The 21,433-nt window shown below is 34.6% G+C and overlaps 1 long non-coding RNA gene across 1 annotated transcript; it reads right to left on the reverse strand.

Moving 5' to 3' along the window:
- Positions 1 to 4,904: 4,904 nt before the first annotated feature.
- LOC128223812 (uncharacterized) lies at positions 4,905 to 9,269 on the reverse strand. The gene is made up of 4 exons (XR_008259361.1): positions 9,146 to 9,269; positions 5,696 to 5,749; positions 5,239 to 5,307; positions 4,905 to 5,022 (listed from the first exon to the last, which is right to left on the reverse strand). It is a non-coding gene; the product is annotated as an uncharacterized LOC128223812 (long non-coding RNA).
- Positions 9,270 to 21,433: the final 12,164 nt, after the last annotated feature.

Consider the following 21,433-nt stretch of genomic DNA (forward strand, 5'->3'; position numbering starts at 1 on the left):
TTCACCGTCGAAACGTAGCATAACTGTACATTTATCATATTGTTTGCCACAGTGACGGTCTTTGCTACACATGTCACGACATGTGCGTACTGTCTCATGTAACATGCAAACCAAGTTTGACTTGAATTTCTAAATTTTTTGTCTGAGTTATGTCCTCGTTTAAAGTTTTTGCACGACATAGATGATGACGACGACGACAACAACAACAACGCCTTAACATGGTTTGTGACGTACTGTTTATAAAGAAACAAAAACAGACGACCGAAAGAATCATTGATAATAATTCAAAAGAGCCTGTCAGCATTTTTTTTCTTTTTCAAGGTCTTTCGAGCGCTTAACCTTTCACATATATTAACAAAAGAAAAAGATATAATAACGTTGTACATAGAAGATAATACATGAAATATCGTTGTATTTGGATTTGAATAATCGAGGTTCATAAGTTTCGTATAAAATGACGTTTTAACACAGGCATAATCCGCAGAATGCGTTTAATTCCATACGAAACATTCCTATTTCATTAACATTTTGGTTGATGTTATTTTCTTAAAGACTATTTTCTTGAAGACTTTGTTTACATTTATAGAAACCTATAAATACTCATTTTTCGGCCTTTAAATAAGGCTTATGTCAGATTGATTTTACAACAAAGCTTGTCAATGTAGTTTTTGCTTAACTTGATGATTTGAACTGAATATACATTGCTCATACTTTAAGACCCTGCAAGAAAGTTGAAATCTAAAGGAGTTTACTTGGGACGAGGGTGGAATATACTAAAGGAATGAGTTGCGTGATTGGTATCATTACCGGGGTATGAACGCAGTTGGGCTGGTTAAAGTGTGTGGAGTCCGAATAGTTCATTATTGCTTTCCTGAACTGTTAAAAAAAGAATTAATATAATTTAAGAAACCCTAACAGTTATTCTTTCTCACCAATTTGTAAATCGAACAACCCGACAGTAACCGGAAACAGTTTATCATATGACATCACGATAATCACTTCATAGTTGATACGTTCAATCACTTTTAAACGTAAAATTGAAAGGCTTGTCCACAAGTTATTGCAAAAAAAGATGCATTTTCCAAAAAAGATTGTAAAAAAGATGCATTCTCTAGTAATGTTTCAGTAAGAAGACAGACAGAACGATGATCAAATTAGAAAAATAATACTGGTTGTCGTTACTCAATCGAACAAGATACAAATCTCAAACACATGTTAAAAAACACGTTTATTTACGGTGATTGATAATTTCGATGATCTAGATTAATACAGAGGCCTCCCACTTGCGAAGTTTCATTTTATTCCGTTGAGTACTTTCTAAAAAATGCCATTCAATATTCTAATACGCTTGGATATCAAATTACAACACACGGGGGAAATGACGTCACAGGGCACGTGCGCATGTTTTAGACCTCGCAGTTATGTTGACCTGCATTTAAGATATTTAACAATAGAAATCACGCTTTACGTTTGCAAATCATGTGTTTTGAATAACAGTGGAAACAAAGAATAACTTTGCATCTAAGTGTTTAATTAATATAGCAAACTAATAAATCATGATTTACATGTATTTTCGCGAGGTTGACTTTAAGCAGGCAAATACAAATGAAGTTTTTGATGTCCATTTGTTTTCAATTTGTCTTTATTCAAATTCAAGCACTCATCTGCTTCGACATCAATTTGTCAACATTTATCATTGGTGTTTTATCTAAAAAACTGTGGCTTTCGCCAATAAATGTAAACCCATTAGCCAAATATTCAACTTAAATAAAAGTATGTTACAGCGGGAATATTTGAATTATTGATAATGGCTAAATATTATTTACAGACACTATAATTAAAACGGTATTTTTATACAAAGAAAACCTTAATAATAGATCATGTAGAATATCATTTTCAGATGCATGGGAAGGCTGACATTTATTTTTCTCCGTAATCTCAGTTAATCCATTCATCATCGCGATAATCGCGGGCATAACGTGTCCGGTATTTTACAAACACCAAGTCCATAAAATAAAATTTAGAAACTGTTGACGTGTATTCCTTGTTTTTGTCAGTAAAAGGTTTGTCGACTTTTAATAGTCTAATTAAAAGTCGTAGCACAGTCATTTCGTCCGGTGTCATGGTGTCTTAGCAATTATAACGTATGGAAGCGCATAGATACATACTAGATGAAGGGTTGTATGAAATCGACAAAGTTCAGTTGTACAAATGGTCGTATGCTACCGCTTTACTCAGTGCTATAATACTTAAAGTATACTTATATTTAAAATTGACTTTTAATGCTGATAGACATGTTTTCGCCGGGTCACAGCATACAAACAAGTGAGTGTGACACTGTACAATCACTCGGTGTTCGAGTCGGTGATGTTTTACGTTACCCTAGGTATCCCGGGCCCTACCTTTGGTGGTAGCGGTGAGATATGTAATACAGAAGATCCAGTGGTACCAACAACGCTTGTTGAGACCAAACAGTCACGTTAAACAGTATTGGCAATTTAAAGTTGCATTATGACCGAACCTATGGCAGTAGACAGCGAGGGGACGTTCATCAATGTCCCAGATATGGCGGACGATGCCAATAGATATGCGACGCTGGACTCAATGTCCACGACAGGGTCTTTCGATGAGGCTAAACCAGGTGGTAGTGACGTGGAGCATTTGCATGCGATGATCTTTTGAAATGATTGCAACACTTAACAACATTTGACATAACGGCCAATGGCACGAAAGAACGAAAATCGTATATGTACATTGAATGACAATCCTCGACGCAAAGTAATGACTTTTACCCAAATAGCCATAAAATAGATATTTATAACTTGATCAAAAATTTATCTAAACAAAAAAATAATTGTTTTATTACCTGATCAAAATTTTATTTGAACCAAGTGTAAAAAAACAGTATAAACTTACATTATACGACGTCTAAAAAAATCGGAAATTGCAATGACGTCATAGTACGACATTGACACAGTTCAAACAAAGACAAATTGATAGCATTCATTGATAGCAAACAGCAAATCGTCACATATTTGTATACATATACAATGGAACGAATAAGATAATAAAAGAAACTATTGTGAGTATCTCAATAGACAACACCATATGATTAGAATAATCTATAATGTATGAAAAAGTACAGGTGAAAGGAAGCTAAATTTAATAAAGGTCATGTTCACAGGCACAAAGATGAAAGCAAAAATGCCGAATAAAAAATAAGAGACATACATAAGCCATTTGTGATTTGTTCATGTTATTAAAGTTTGCTTTCTTCAATGGTGGTCAGTTTAAACACCACCAAAATTTTCACAAAGATATTTTTATACACCAATGTAAAGTACACTTAAGACTTCATATGTGTATTTTATTCACATAATCTCATTTAACCTAATTCGAAATATTTACATATGACTTTGCCACAGTCAGGTTAAATTGTGCCGATTGGAGAAATATGTATATGAATATAAATATTTTGATATGATGTTATGCATTGCATTGTATTGCTCAACAATAAATGAAACAATTGCATAAAAGTTATAGAAATAACAAACTGAACTTAAAATGTTATCGCCCAAACTGATTATTAAATACAATATTCAAATTTCACTATCATAGCTGACATGATAGATTGATGTTCCAATTTGATTATAAACATTTGTGATTCAAAACTGAAATGTGTTTTAAACAGTTCAGTTCAGAGATATTTTTGCGGCCCAATAATTTTAAGTTTGTATTACCAGTGAAACTGTCTTTTTAACGACTACTCTAAACATTTATTTAGTCATAAACGAATATCTTTCAAGTATGTTTCATTGAATTGGTGATTACATACTGGAATGTAATTTGTTTCATAACTGTATTTAGAATGTTCTACACGCGTTTGCTATGATTATTTTATGAAAGCGCATTAAAAACTAGTCCTTGAATATAATTCTCAGCATCTTGTCGCTGGTACTGCCTCCACCGAGGCCAGACCATATTATTCATTCGTTCCCTTACGCGGAGGTACCGAGGATCTCTTTCTGCCAACTGCTTCACCTCCATGTCAGTTTTGTTGCGTGTTGACTTTGTTTGCCAAATATTCTCCTTCTTTAGCAACAGTTTCTCCAGCTCGTCCCGCCAAGGGCCCATCTTTGCCAGATCTGCTGGAGACATCTTCAGGGCTGCATATACTTTGGGGCATCTAAGTATCAAGCGGGGACATTCCTGAATCAGCTTTTCGAGTTTTTTTCAATTAATTTTCGTTGTTCGGCTGGTTTGATTATGCCTTTCAGGAGGTTCCGACCTGCGATCATGTAGTAGAAGAGATGATTGTCCCTAATGGCTTGTTGTAACATATGTAGACTAGAAATCAGTTCAACAAATAGATTTTCTCTAGTAAAGAAATGTTGCGCTTTTGATTCAACTAACCAAAACACGATGTTCTTCATAACGTAAGATGACATGTCCTCACAGATTGACTTGAGTTCATGTTTGTTGATTAATTTAAGTAGTATGTACAACTTATACTGAGACTCAGTGAAACTTTCAATGAGCTTTTGTTCACCTGTAAAACACACCCTCCATTCCATGTGTTTGTTTTCACTGCTCTTACAGCCTACTGGAGCCTACTGGAACAAGGTACGCAGGTAACTTTGGTATTGCCTGCATCAGTTCACGAGAAGGCCAGGTATGTTGTCTGGGTCTGTGTATCCACTCGAAAAGTAATTGTCGTTGGCAAATACATTGGAATGCAAAGACTATGTCCGAACTTGAGTAGCCGTCGTGCTTTGTCAAAGCTGGGCCTGATATGGTAGATTGGCAATTTGAATTCATTCGTACACTTTCCGTGAATTTATGACTAGAAATACAAATTCTTCCATTATGTTCAAACAATGCTGCTGTTATACATTTATATGGAACTCCATTAGTGTGAATCAATTCTAGCGTGAAATGTCCAGGATGGCAATGTTCACAGTGATGAATTCAGAGTAGTTTTTAGGCAGTGTCTGGGAGGGATCTTCAGGCAGTCTACAAATGCTGTAGTTGTGACGAAACATCCAGTCAGTGTATAAAAATATATTGTAACGTTTGTTTGATGCTTTAGAATATAAACAGACTAAAACATTATCTTGATAACTAAATATGTAAAACTACTGATTGTTTTTAATAAATATGCATCGTTAATAGCAGAACAAGTTTGTGCTAAGGCATTCAGGCAAGTGAACCTATTTTAAGATTATTCTTCATACAGACCAGATATTAGTTTTCTCCATATCACACTGGCAAGTGTGAGTAGCCATTGCGGAATTATCCAGCAGAAGTCTGAAAATGGGAACACAATTATACTGTAACGTCTGTTTGTTTATTTGTTTTGAATATGAGCAAATTAGAGCAAACACTGCCTGATAACTGTATATGTATGAAAACTCGTTTCATAGGTGCTACCACCGATCTTTGCAGCCCAATTATTGATTTGTCTTTTGTAACTGCTACACGTACTTATACAAATACTTTATTTCGTAACTTGAGTAATGAGGGGTAAATTGTAGGTTTCTGAACTTGATCATGTAGTTTCTATGTTGTTTCACTTGTTTTTGTTTTTTTTGCTAAATAAATGCATTTAATCTAAACTATAACTCAATCACATATTATCACATTCATGTGTTCACAACTGGTAAAAGGACACGTGTTTTAACTATATTAAACTTACACGACCAGTTATTCATCTTGAAGTTGAAGTATTGTCAGCCATCGGAAACAACATCTGTTGTAACAATAATTATTTTAAATCAGCATAGGATTTCAATTGTTAAATTACAAAAGATAAAACTTTACATTTATAACATTTCTATAATATTATAATAACATATGCTAATAAGGCCTAGGTCACTATGGAACAATGACATGACTATGCAGGTTTACGACGAACATTTTGCATTCGTAGCTTGTCTATCGATGTTGTACGACAGTCGTAGGAAGAAAATAGGTGTCTTGTGAGGAAAAATATGTTGTAGAATGGGTTTTTGAAATGACTACTGGGTATTTCCCTATCAACCCTCCTAATTCCGCTAATGACGTAAAAATGACGCGTTTAATGTTTAGAATAGTTCATGCCTACGACAAATCGCAAGTCACAATACTACATTAACATCTAATATCGCACTTTTTTCAGATGCAACAGCATGAACATACGGTTATAAGGGAACTGTCCCAGCAGATTAAAAAAATGATTTATACTATTAAGCATGCATCACCTGGGCCTTAAAAAATGCTGATTTATTTTAGCATCAAATGTTCAAAAATTGTGGTAGATATTAATGTATCACATCGAAAACAATATGTAATTCATAAACGTTATATTTCCTGGGTCATATTTCATTTTAAATATTAAATGAATAACTTTTATTGAGTCGCTTTTTATTGACACAGGATACACATAACTTCAGTTTAAAATTCAATATGAAAGTTTAAGTGGTGTCAGAGGCAATTGATTTAGTAATTTGCATAGATCTTAATTTGAACCCATCCAAACTCACAAAACCAATCTAATATATTGTTATGTGTATAGTGGTAACTTGGAACTTGTCGTAACCATGAAGTATTCTAAGCATTAAGCACGCCATAATCACGTCATTAGCGGAATAAGGAGGGGTGACGCACACGTTAAGTTAACACCAACACTCAAAGGTCCAAGTTTACTTCTCATGTAGAAATCGGAAGGAAAAAGTATTAAGTACGCAAAAATGCTCCATTACGGACACGATTTATTTGTTTTAAAAATGGGGCAATAGCCTCAAACCACCCTGCCAACAGTTTCTGCCATTTATAATTCTAAGCTGACGGAAGGTAGTTTGACAAAAGGTTACTGTCTAAATAAAGGCACCCCTAATGTATAACCTGTGTTGTGTAACGTTTCTTAGAATGAAGAGCATGCAATAAAGAGGATTAATCTGAATAGAGGGCAACAGAAAAGTGTTTAGCTTGAATATCTGATAGAGGTTATGACAACGATAAATAAAGTATTTTAAACAAAGTCAAGCGTGTTTACTAAGCTATGTGTACAACACGTCAAATACCCCACAGCAATTCGTAAAACAAACCGCAATAATACGGAAACCAAAACCTCACCTAAACCACAACAACATGTTAACCTATCCGCAACAATTCAATAACTAAGCTGTTATAATACATTAACCTAGGCGCACAAAAATGTAAACCAAGTCCGACAAAAGTTGTCAGCAAAGTCGCACCGAAACGTCAACCAATCCGCAACGAAACATAAACGAAGCAACACCAATATTCACCAAACCATACCGATTCGTAAACCAAGCCGCAGCAATACGTTGAGAGAAGCGCGACAATACGTCAACCAAGCTTCGACAATACGTTAAGAGATGCAAGACAAAACTTCAACGTCAACCAAGCTGCCACAATAGCTTGAAAGACGGAAGACAAAACGTCATCCAATCTGCGGCAATACGTTAAGCGAAGCGAGACAAAACGTCAACCAAGCTGTGACAATACGCTAAGAGGAGCTAGACAAAACGTCAACCAAGTCGCAACAAATACGTCAACCAAGCCGCAACAACACGTTAACCAAGCCGCAACAATACGTCAACCGAGCAGCAACAATACGTCAACCAAGCCGCATCATAATGTCATACAAGCTACAACATTATGTCAACCAAACCGGAACAATACATCAACCAAGCCACAACAACACGTAAACCAAGCCTCAACAATACGTCAACCGAGCTGAAACATTATGGCAACCACGCCACAACATTATGTCATCCAATCCGCAACATTATATCAGCCAAACCGCAGCAACCCGTCAACCAATCCTCAACAATACGTCAACCAATCCGCAACAACACGTAAACCAAGCCGCAACAACACGTAAAACCAAGCTTCAACAATACGTTAACCAAGCCGCAACATTACCTAAACCAAGCCGCAACAATACGTCAACCAATCCGCAACAACACGTAAATCAAGCCGCAACATTGCCTTAACCAAGCCGCAACAATACGTCAACAAAGCCGCAACAATACGTAAAACATGCCATAACAATATGTTAATCAAGCCGAAACAACAGGTAAACCAAGCTTCAACATTGTGTAATCCAAGCCGCAACAACATGTAAACCAAGCCGCAACATTATGTCAACCAAGCCGCAATATTATGCCAACCAAGCCACAACAACACGTCAACCACGCCGCGACAATACGTCAACCAACCCACGACAACACGTAAACCAAGCCACGACAATACCTCAACCAAGCCGCAACAATTATTCCACTTCATCAATATCTCAAATAAGCAATATCAATACGTCGACCAATCAGCAACAGTACGTTCACCGCATTAATACGTCATACAAGCCACATCAATTCGTCAATCAAGCAGCAATCAAACGTCAACAAAGCCTACACAATATGTCAACCAAGCCGCACCAATATGTCCACCAAGCCGTAACAATACGTTTACAGCATTTATACGTCATACAAGCCACATCAATTCCTCACTCAAGCAGCACCAATACGTCAACCAAGCAGTAACAATACGTTTACTGCATTAAAGCGTCATACAAGCCACATCAATTAGTCAATCAAGTAGCAATATAACGTCAACAAAGCCTCCACAATATGTCAACTAAGCCGTACCAATATGTCAACCAAGCCGTAACAATACGTTTACTGCATTTATACGTCAAACAAGCCGTATCAATACGTAAACCAAGCCGCAACAAAAGGTCAACCAATCCTCCACAATTTGTCAACCATACCACAACAATAAGTCAAACCAACCGTAACAATACGTTTACTGCATCAGTACGTCAAGCAAGCGCTATCAATACATTAATTAAGCACCAACACTACGTCAACCATGCACAATTTGTCAAACCAACCGTAACAATACGTTAATCTTGCATTAACAATACGTCAACCAAGCTGCAACAATACGTCAACCATGCCTCAACAATTTTTCAACCAAGCCGCACCAATTTGTCAACCAAGTCTAAATGATATGTCAACCAAGCCGCAACATTACGTCAACCAAGCCGCGACAAAACGTTCACTGCATCAAAACGGCGAACACGCCATATCAATACGTCAATTACGCAGCAACAATACGATATCCATACACTGAAATATACCTCCTTTCACAAGCACGTGTAGTCTGTCTGTGATGTTTGTATGCTGTGTCCCTCTCGTGTAATGTGTTATGCCGGGGCCTTGTGAACCTAACACTCGCTTTGTGTCTGTGATGTTCGTATGCTGTGTCCCTCTCGTGTAATGTGTTATGCCGGGGCCTTGTGAACCTAACACTCGCTTTGTGTCTGTGATGTTTGTATGCTGTGTCCCTCTCGTGTAATGTGTTATGCCGGGGCCTTGTGAACCTAACACTCGCTTTGTTTAAAGATGATCAATGAACCTGTGCCCTATAGTTTTAATTATTGTATCGAGGTTCTTTAAAATAGTCAACAAAGTATAACCACATGAGTTCAATCTCAAATTTTAAATTCCGCACAAATATAAATAGTCCAATCATTTTTATCAATATCCGACAACTAAACCTTCGCAATAAAATAGGAGAGTATTGATCGATAAAATTAATGTATTTGCAGTGTTTTGTTAATCATTAAGTCAGTTCTATGTCGGGTAATGTACCTATACTCGCAATATACAAAAACCATTGAAAACGAAATGGCGATATTATTCATCAAAGTTTCAAAGGAGTTTACTTGTTGAAGAAATATTCATTAAAATCAATATTTACTGAATGTTGAATTCATTATTTGCCCTCTGTATGGAAACTTAAATGTCATTATTTAAATATATTATATTTCAGATAATTATTCGGATGGACAGCTTTCGTTTTGTAAAGTATGATACATGATACATGTCTTCCTTTACAGCGCTTTAAAATAAAACTTTGGCAATGTTAAAATAATAACGATTATGTTAACCTGTCTGATTAAGCATACTTTCGTTCAGCATAATACTGTATTGTCTAGATATCCATCAGTTTCACCAAATCCAAGTAACATACACAACGTTCAGAAAGAAAACCCAAAGATTGTTTTAGGGATGCTATATTTTATTATTTGTATGTCAGCATAATGTTTGGTCATATATATCTTTTTAATTATCTGGTGTAATTGATTGCTGAAATTCATTATAGTATAGTATAATCGAATAACGAAATAATGTTCTCAGATATTTGTATTTTAGGAAATTTATATAACTTTCAATGTTAAATTGAAAAAAAACAACATATAAACATACGCATTACATAACACGGAATACAATCAGATGAAAACTGTTCTGTTTTTATATCTTAACAAAATAATACATCATTCAAGATCATATACAAGTACAGGTGCACAGAAGATTTTCATAACAATGCCCATAATCAATAGGTTAACATAAACAGCGTGTAAGACCGAAACTCCTTTTGTTTGTAGCGCACAAGAAACTACAGTGGTCTCCACGACGTAGTCTTCAGCACAAACAGCGACTCTGCGATCATCTATAAGCTCAAACTCGTTGTTGTACAGCACTTTCCCCGTTGATTCAATTACTAGTTCGCCATATCCCAACAGCACTTCATCTAATGGCAGAAACAACTGGAAGGCAACGCATGTATATTACAGGGGTTGAAGGGAAAAGTCCAGGACCAATGGCGTTATGCATGATGGAGGCGTGATATATTAACTGATGCTCAGCCACTTTCATGTGCATGATGTTGCGCAAGAGTGTGCTCTTGCGTTGTGGTGCAATTCGGAGTAAGCCGACTTGTCCAGCTTGGTGACCACAAACCAAACTCACATACGCATTGGACTTGAATCGAACACGCGATTCCTTGGGGAGGATTGAGTTTGCTTATCACTGCATTAACGGGACAATAACGTTTGTACGTTGCCTGGATATAAATCTGAATTCCCTTTTAAGTCTACAGAACGTTCCCCTTGTTGACATCGAACCTATCGAACCTTTAGCAGACCTTGACCTTTAGACCTATTCACTCATTGTTATCTTAATTAATACAAAGATTGTTTATGTGCAAGTTCACAAGAATGTAAAAATTGAATTGTATACGCACACGTGTATCAATACAATGTGATAAAGGGTTAAGTAGTCGGTCTCAGAGCATGTAAAATATATCACGGATGTGGAAATCTTATTTAATTCACCGGGAACTTCGAGGTATTACAATGATCTATGTGATAGTGAGGACATTATTTATTAATCTGTCTCTAAATGTCAAATACATAAACTGCAGATTCAACAAAAACATGATGTTTAATTCATAAGAAAGTTAGAATATACTGCTTTATTACTGAATTCATATTTAAAAAGTATTATGTGACGATTTTCAAACAGATACAATACATACATACGTGTTTGTCTAATAAAAAACAACATACTCACCTGATTGCAGAAAAACAGTTTATGAATGTTTACAAAAGGTTCATTCATTAACAGGTTAAGTGCCTTTTTTGTTGCATGCAGAAACTGGAAACGCGTTGGTGTATTTATCCAGGGGGACCATTACTCGTATCACCCAACTTTATTAGCTTCGTGTTTCCATCCGGAATAGATTTATGTTGAAACAGAGACGGTTTGAAGGTAAAGGATTCCGTTTTTATCGCGAATCGCCAGTAATCGATGAGGCAAGAACGGCACGATTCAATTATTTTCTCTGGATGTTCTCCTTTGCCGTTTACCTGCCTGTATAAGACCACAAGTAGCTGTTCAATGTCCTTTGTATTGTTAACAAGCTCATCGTACAATATCACCCCTGAAAATTCAAATGTTTTACATGGTGCAGGTAAATCTATCCTGTCCAACAACTTTATACCACTGGTCTTTTTCAATATGTCAAGAAAGGCACGCGTTAAAGGTTTGTCACTTGTTTTTCGTAGAAGGATATTCAAAGCGTAGTTCCCAGCCCACTCGGCACCAATGTAAAAGCAGTCGCCTCTATCATTTCTTGTCATTCCAATAGGACACCGCAATGGCAAACAATCTGTCTTCAATGTGAAATGGAGAATTAATATTAAAGGATTGAGGGGGGAAAGAAAGTTTAGAGTAAGGATAGAATCCACAGTTAATATTCAAGTACATAAGGATGTTCGTCTATACTAATAAGCATACTTTTATAAAAGTCAGTATTACATACAATCAAACATGATATGTAAAGCGGAAAAGGATAAATCTCTTGAGAAGTATTTAATGTGGTCTTCAAGGAGACATAAACACTATATCGATATGAAGAACTTCAGAGAAACACTACTTGAACGGGAACGTGTACGCGTGGTCTACTTTGTGTGCACTACGTCATCTAGTTTTGTATACATTATACAAGTTGCATATGACGTGTAGCACGAACAACGGTGATTTAAGCGAGTGTTAGCCAGCCAATATGTAAAAGTTTAATGTAATACTTTGCAAAGACTTAATATATTACACACGACAAAAATGATACAAGAAAAACAAGCAGGTATTAGTTTTCCAGCTCATGAGGTCAGTTTCTTCAGATCAGTTTCGTGCAAAAAAACTAGCAAACGGATATTTTTTCCTATCTTTGAAGCGATAAAAAACACTAAATGTACCAACGAATACCATAGTGACAAGCTACGTGGTCAAACAATCAAGTTTAAACCCATTAGAGATACAAGGTAAACGCCCAAACATTACTTAACGAGAGACACAAACGCGCACACATAACAAGCAGACCACACGTGCATCAAAATTGCGTGATTACAATATGATGAACGGTGAGTGAATCACGAATTCTCTGTTACACAAGTACACTCGGGTTTATGTCAGATAATGTGAATTAAACCTCATTGTCTTTCCCAAAAGGTATCGATTATTTATAAAAAAAAAAAAAAAAAAAAAAAAAAAAAAAAAAAAAAAAAAAAAAAACTATGCATAACAATCGTTCAAGATGTTTGCATGTTAAACACTGATATGCAAAAAAGACCAAAAATTCGTCATACGAGTGCACTTAATTATCACAGTTATTTATATGTGCTCTTTTTCCACCTAAAATCAAACGTTTATGATATATTTTACAATATGTTAAGGCAAATTAATCATATTTGTTATATTATTTGTAATATCATTCGCCTTTTACTTTTTGTTTGCTGCGAAAAAAAAATCAAATGACGCTCCAATAAAACGGGTTCAAAAGGGAACTCAGTGGTTGATTGCATTTGAATGGGCGTTGGTATTTACTTTATTATATTTATCACATTCAAAAATCACTTGAGAAACGTTTAATACGTTCAAATTTGATGTAGTTATGTATATGTTAATAGCTCTCTATAAAATGGAAAGTTATAGATATGCGTACCTTATTGTGAGCTTCTATTTCGTTCTTAGAGCAAACCAAGTTGGCTGATAAAGTCACGTGAGCTTCAGACGATGAAATTCCTTTAAGGGTCCTATAATTCAACAATATAGTAAAAGTTGAAGATGGTATTCGATCTATACCAGAGGACACACAAACTCTATTGAGGCGGATTATGTATTCGCTAATCCCATAACACAGGGCACAGAAGGCATTCTTGAATATTTTAAAGCCAACTTTTATTGGTGCCTCTATTGAATAGCACAGTGACTGAACAGTGGCATTACTGTAGTTGGGAGAACAGCTTTCAGTAGCCAATATGCATTTCTTGTGACTCCAATTCTCGTTTTTCGGAGAGAGGAATTCGTGTGGAAAAGAGTTTAGGATTTGTTCTACATTGATTGAAAACATTTCATCCGGACGTATCTCAACCATCACGTCCCAAACCTTTACATCAGTCGCGCCATTGCACCTCGCACATACGGAATTTACATATATCTTGTCCATCTTCATTGATGAAACTGGTTGGAAGATTACATCAGCGCAAGAATTGTTAGCCACGTATTTCTCTAAGCCATCGCCGTCCAGTTCCGAAACAGCGTTCGGACAAGTGTCGACTATAAGATACGAGTCTGCTACTTTTGAATAACCTACATTCATGCATTTTTCTTTAACCGTATTATGCTTCTCATACATTTCATCAAGACAGCAATTCCTATCTTCTACACATCCGATGTCACAGCTGCACGAATGGCAGCAAGGTATATCATTGTCAGATACCTCAAGTTCAGCTTTTCTCGTTGCATTGCAGATGTCAGAATACAAACAGATATCTGATAGATATTCAAAATACCTACCAATAGTTCCCTCATCAAGGGTCTGTGTAGTACTGTATAAAACACAACTATTAAAGAACACAAATTGATAGGCAGAAATCATATTGATGCATCGCGATAGCAAAACAAAAATTAGCTGACAACTTTATACGCATATGGTAAGGGTTCTTACTCTCCATAACCTTGTATCTTATTATATACTAGTATTCATACTCCGACGAGGGTTTATCTAAAAGTTTAATTCATTGAACTATCAAACATTCTCAGGTCTAAAATTATCAAAGTGGGCATCATAACAGCCTAACTCCTTACTCAGCACTGGCTTGTTCATAACATTAAGCATGCATTGAAAAGACTAAGAACTGTTTTCTAAAAAATAGTGTCTTTAGTAAGGACAAATCCGCAAGAACAACATAATAAACGGAAAATGTCCATTGTCGGAAGGATTAAAATACGTTTAAAACCATGCAATTAACAGTAAACGTGGATATTAGATTGCACAATATCAAAATATATTAAACACATGTTTAGTAATTATGTGATCAAAGCATATCTTACCATCTTGAAATGCGTCTCAATTTAATGAATTCAAAAGACATTGTATTCATCGACGCAATTTCAGTACATAAATATCATCAACGGAGATCGATTTGAATTCTATAATCTGCTAAACATTAAACAGAGAAAAGATTACTGATAAAAACAATGAAAACTACAGGGACAAGTCCAGTATTCGAAAAGTCAAAAATGAACCATGTTTAGTGGCACAATGCAAGGGCTAAACAGACAATGAACTAGCAATCATTTAAACATACCATACACAAATAAAAGCATAACAAAAATATCACACACTTATCAAAATGGTAGTATCGATTAATAAGCCGCATTATTACTGTTAATGGCAAATTTGACGAACGCTGAATACACGAGATCACGTCTTGATTGCTATTTTGAATGATTCTACACAGTTTTATTGTAAAGAAAAATGACTGCAGTTGAAACAATTCTTCCTTTTCCCCTTATTTTCTTTATTTCAACACATAAGCCTTTAGTCAATATATCATTACAAAAAATAATAATACAGACACCAACTAATAATTGTTTTTTTTTGTTTGTTTTTTTCAATTTCAATGTCAAACTGCATTCTTTATCGAAAGAAAACCGACATAAAAATCGAGAAAGCTCATAAAAATGATCAATCGATATAATAAAGTCACCTTACAGAATGATGTATATGAATAATTAAGACTTTGTTCTTTGTAGAAGAAAAAGTTTTTCTCAAATACGTTTCACAACATTCTGGATCAGCCCTTTAAAGGTGTTGCCTAACAAAATATCTATCTGGGGTGATAAGTGCTTGTTAAGCTCAATCCAAATTAATCTGAATTAATGGTCATATAACGGAAACGGAATAAAGCCAATAATCCGCCTGTGTACATGTATGACACTGATATCTCGTTTGTTAAATCTCACAAGCATTTTTTTTTCTTTTTGATGAAGGCAGTTGGGATACCCTCACTCCCTCATTAGCTATATTAAAAAAGCTTGGTCTAGAATTAGCATCATGAAAAGTCTACACTAGCAACTGGATAAGAGGTATCTGGAGGTTAATTATTTTTCTGTTATTAGGTCAATCATGGAGAATGACGATGTCATCTGGAATTATTATACAAAGTTTAAAAACAATGATCTTGGCAAAATTTCAAATGTATGCGAACGTATTGCGTCTGGTTGTGCTAGCCTTGTTTCTCTGCGACTGCTTCACATTGAATCTGGCTATGAGAGCTTATAGAAGGCTTGGAAAACACAAGCTTTTACTCTTCTACAAAATGAGAAATGGTCTCTTTCCTTTCTTTTCAGTTCCTCAGACAGTAAATCAATATTATGTGCAAAAACTACAGAAACAAGTTCAGTAGCCAAAAATTTAAACATGAACCCCATTTAATGTCACTGGGAAAACGCCAAAGACATAGAACACAAAAACAATAATTCACAAACAAGAAACATGGAACAACAGCACAACACTCCACAAACAGCACAGAGCATAATTTTATTATGTACTATATAAAAAACTAGGTATGTTTATCAAGGATTGTTAGGTACCGCCTTGGAACGGTCAGTAAAATGTAAATTTACTAGGGGTTTAAAACCAGGCCTCAACAGGATCACTTAGAAACCAACCTTGAATTGTTTCCCTTCTGTAAACATGTGATATTCAGCACTAGCAATGTACATTTGGACTCTCAGGACTCAGTGGAAGATTTGAAACTGGAAGTATTTTATTTACACCAACAACCCTAGCCTCTTTCTTCCTCGTTCTTCCTCTTTAACTTTATCATTCTGTTCTCCAGCAGAATCAACGACTATTGTATCCAATTAATGAAAATAGACTAAGATTACTTTAACAATGTAAATAACACAAAATTGTTCAACTTTTGAATACTATCTTGTCAGTGTACGTCCTCTGTAAATAATTTCTCTTTAAATATTTAGCAATATTGAGTACAGCAAGATCATGTTTTAAAGTTTACTAAAATACCACTACTTTGATAAATTTAACAATACCAATATCATTGTGCCATCTGCATTGTAAGCTGTATAAATGTCCGTCATTAACTATGTACGTTTGCTAAGTTTGGAAAAGAGTGAATTAGTGTTTATGCTTGTCTTTATAATATGTTATGTATACGGTGATCAATAAAATATGTTTAAACTGAAAGAGTTGTCACGTCTGTATGTGGTCTTGTTTTAGGCTGGTGTCAAAAGCCGTTCTAAAGTTGGTCAAAAGTCGGTCAAAGATCGGTTAAATACTGGTCAGTAGTCGGTCATTCTTGCAGTTAAAATTAAACGACTTATAATAGATGAATTTCGCCTTAGCTCAGAAAACGCTTTCAGTTCATTATAATTGAGACATATTTAAAACTAATTAAAAAGAGGAAATATTATTAAATTAGTAATATTGTAATCAGAAAGTTTTTGTACAAGGTGCTTTCTGGCATTATAATTCGTTAGCTAATTGTCTCCCGGAGTCTTACAGCTTCATTATTACGGTAAGTTTTGTTGGCATTTAAACCATTTTGTTAACAAACAATGCGGAGGGATATCTAGGTTGCGTGTGATTAGTATGGCCAATTGAAATGTCTGGTTATCTTACACATGTGTGAGATAAAAATATTCGTAATGGGTATATTACTCGAAAAACAAGGGTAAGCATGTGATAAAATAATATCTTAAATTCGCATACAACATGCATACAAACATAATTTTGTGATAAAGTTTTATTTCGGTATCATTCATTACATCTCTTATATTGATATTACTCCAACATTGATATTGGTATATGTTACACATAAGATAGAAATGTTTTTTTTAGCGTTTTGGTTTTTGTTTTGTTAAGTAAAGGTTTGTAATAAAGCGAAAAATCTTTAGTCAAATAAGAAAAGAAAATCCCAAAACGATGTAAGAAAAACATGTAAGGTTGCCTTTAAAATAAATTTTATTGTATATTGATTTTATTCCATTTTAGGTCATGTAACTGTATTTTGCCCTTAGATTCCACCAAACACCGATCTATTTGTTGTCTTTGTTTGAGATCAACTGGAACATCGTTTGTGAGTTTACATTTATGAACAGATAAGTTTGATAATAGGAAAATAAATTGTATAATCATCACTGTCGGAGTTTGTTTCTCTATAATACCAAAATATATATTTTAAGGTTATTTCAGTTTGAATATTGTTACTGTCAAGTAATACTTTTAAATTTACTAGAAATGTTGTACTTGGGAACACTCCAAATTCAAGATGATTTATATCCTCAATATCAATATTGTAGAAGCCACAGAGGTTTGAATTGGCGAGTTCATATTTAAGCAACATTTTGTTTACTGGAAATATCCTCTTAATATATTTATACTGAAAGTTCTTTTCATCTGTTTTTGATAGTGCAATAAAAAGGGTTTAAATATATAATTTTCCAAATACAAAACCATTGTTGATGCAAAGCAACACAGACGAGGCATAATGGGAGTAATTAATTCGTGTGAAAAGTAGTAATATACGTCATCGGCTAGTTGGGCCACTATCTCACTCCTATGCATAGGGTACAGAAAGTATAACAAATGGCTCTCTATGAGCTAACAAAAATTGGCATCCCTAAGCCATTTAATGACCACTGTGTGCAAAAGAGAGCTGATTTTCTTGTTCGGCAAACAGTTTGCCATATTCTGCACGGACTGCAATGTACCATCTCCATCACATACCTGATAAAGGAAATCGAAATAATATATTACCAGAAGTACACATCTGCAGTTATACTTGAATATGGATATGCATGTGCAAAACTGCTCTAAGAAACAACGTCTTGTGACTTTGTGAAGAAAGGTTTCAGAATAAACATGACAAGGCATACATTCAACTTACCATATTTTCAATATCTTTCTTATTTGAGAATAGATTAATTAGATATTGTTGATTAGATAAATTATCAAACTTTTACTTGCAGTCATTTCATTACTGAAAGACGTAAACAACTATATATGTTTCTGCCTAATTATTGTTTACATAAACACATTATCTTCAAAACTGTGAATGTTAAAAAACACAACGACAATCATATAATTTATTTATAAGATACAATATGTAAGCTTATACGCCGCCAATATAAAGGAATCCATATAAAGTATAAGAATCATGAAATTATGAAATAAAATACCACAATAATACCAGAGTGGAATTACACTCAGACTTGTAATACCTTAAGATAGTTTTGTATTATAATTAGGGATGGCAACGAGTAGTAAAATAGGTACTCGAGTATTCGGTTAATATTTCGATTGAGTACTTGGGTACTCGATTACTCGGAATTTTTTTTTTTATTTTTTTTTGGAAAGACAAGATCGTGTATACATGTATCATTCATGGCGTATATTGTGCGTTGGTCGTATTATTGGTCATTTTTGTCATTAAATTAAACTTTCATTATTTACTTTAACAGAAAATTAAATATATTATAATTTATAATTAATAATTTCTAAAAAAATGCTGATTATGCCTTTTCAGTGTAAAAGAATAAAAATAATGAATAATATTCTCCCTTTAATTAAAAGTTCCATAAAATAGTATCTACACTCGTAATTGCCACCTGTAGAACTGCGTAGAAGATAATACATGTACTGTGTAATGTCTGATAAATGGCATAAGGAGTTAATTAGATGGTGTTCCGGTGGTAATATTTAAAAATGTATACATAATTCCTGTTGTATTTGTTTAATGAAATACTAGAGACGGGCAAATTTACCATGGACAAAATGTATTATCACACCAATAACAAACGTCTAATCCTAAAACTGAACCTGGAAATCACGGAGGTATGTCATAAACATGTTTTATTACACTACCAACCACGCGTGTTGTTTTTTTGGCAAATTTCGCACATCGCCGCGATTTTTCCTTATCGCGGACGTTATCTTTTTAATCCGATTTTCACTATACGCAGCGATTGAAGCATAATGCCCATCGCGTTCATACCAGAACTTTCGCGCGTTTCACCGCGTCGAGAAACAACGATACGCGGCGTTGCGAAGTGTTAATTAACGGTAACTAAGGTAGCTGTCAATTCTCTGAATGCTTTTTTCTTTGTTCCCGTCCTATTCATATATATGTCTAGTCAGTATTAATTAACTAAACAAATCCGTAAACTCTAAGCGCGGTTCAATTTACATGTATAGTTTTCTATTTGTACCACCTTTACATGTATAAAATACATGCATGCCGCGTCGAGGCATTACTCCGCGTGCATGATTTTGAAGTCGTACACAATAGCAGCAGATAAACGCGGCAATGACGCGCACCACCATGTTTGGCTTCCGCGGAATATATCGCCGCGATTTTCCGCGATGACGCAAAAAACGCTTTGTTGGTAGTGTACGTATTGTCCTCTTTTATTAATAGTCGAATGTACGACTTGGCCGAAAAAATAATCAGACAATTGATAAAACGAAATTTGCTTTAACCAAGGATATTTTGAATGTATCTTTTGTGTTAAAATGTGTTTTTATAATGTTCGTACATTGATATCCGTTAAGCTGCTGATAAAGTTAGTCGTACAAAGTTGTTTTTTTCTCAAAATTGTTTGGTACAGTCGATGTTTGTGTTTAAAAGTACTCGTATCCTACGCAGTGTGAAGCATAATCAACGCATTTTACTATAGTTAAACATTTAAAACAAACATATCCATTTCAGTCGAAGACAAATTGAAACAAATTAACACAAACCTACGCATAAGCCTGTAACCTGTATCCCCCCTTCCCCGCCAAGCGCTGGAAATGTGCAGGAGCGTCTAGGAAGTGGATCTTCTTTCACTCAAAGGTTCGTGTTTTTAACATAATCTATTTGACAACTTTACTTATTACGATTTATATTTTGTTATTTCTGCTTTGAAACTATATCAAAGATTGAAAACTTCAACTAATATTCAAATATATTATAATGGAATAAAAGTGTAAAAAAATTAAATGGCAAATATTGAAGGGTGACAAGTATGATGATCCAAACTTATCTTCTCCACATTCAATAACATACTTAAAGTGACACTCTTATTCAAAATCAATACATACACATGTATAACAAACATAAATTTCGAGTGATAAATCTTTAACTAATAACTAAATTATGCATTTATGGAAAATATTGATAACAAGATTGTAACCGTGTATTTAATAGCTGAAAACCAAAAATATTAAATAATTGGTGAATGCTAAAAGATTTATAGTAGCTATGGTCTCATAAGGTAGAAATACCGTGTTTTCTGAACATTTCTTTCAAATTAAACTCGGGATCCTTTAAAAGAACTACTGTTTCCGACTTTTATTCATCCTTTCTGGTATATCTTAACAATTGTATAAATTGTGGTAAATTTTATTTGGGAGTAATAATGCATCGTTAACTGAAATTCTGACCTATTGGTTGATACAATAGTTTGGATATCTAGCAAGCTAATATGTATTTAGATGTTTAGTTCATCAACGTAATGTAAAGTGCAGACATGTTTTGAGAAAAAAAAGTGGTTATTAGAAATGTTTGTTTTGACCATTTTGTGACAGCAAAATAAAGCAAATATGCAAATGAAAACTCCACTTACAAAAAAATGATTTAAAATGACTGGATGAGGTATTTATTCATTTATTTTTCAGATATTAAAACTAGATATTTCCTCAAAAATCTTATTTTAATACTCCTTTCATGAAC

The sequence above is a fragment of the Mya arenaria genome, chromosome 17 (assembly GCF_026914265.1).
Source record: "Mya arenaria isolate MELC-2E11 chromosome 17, ASM2691426v1".
NCBI lineage: Eukaryota > Metazoa > Mollusca > Bivalvia > Myida > Myidae > Mya > Mya arenaria.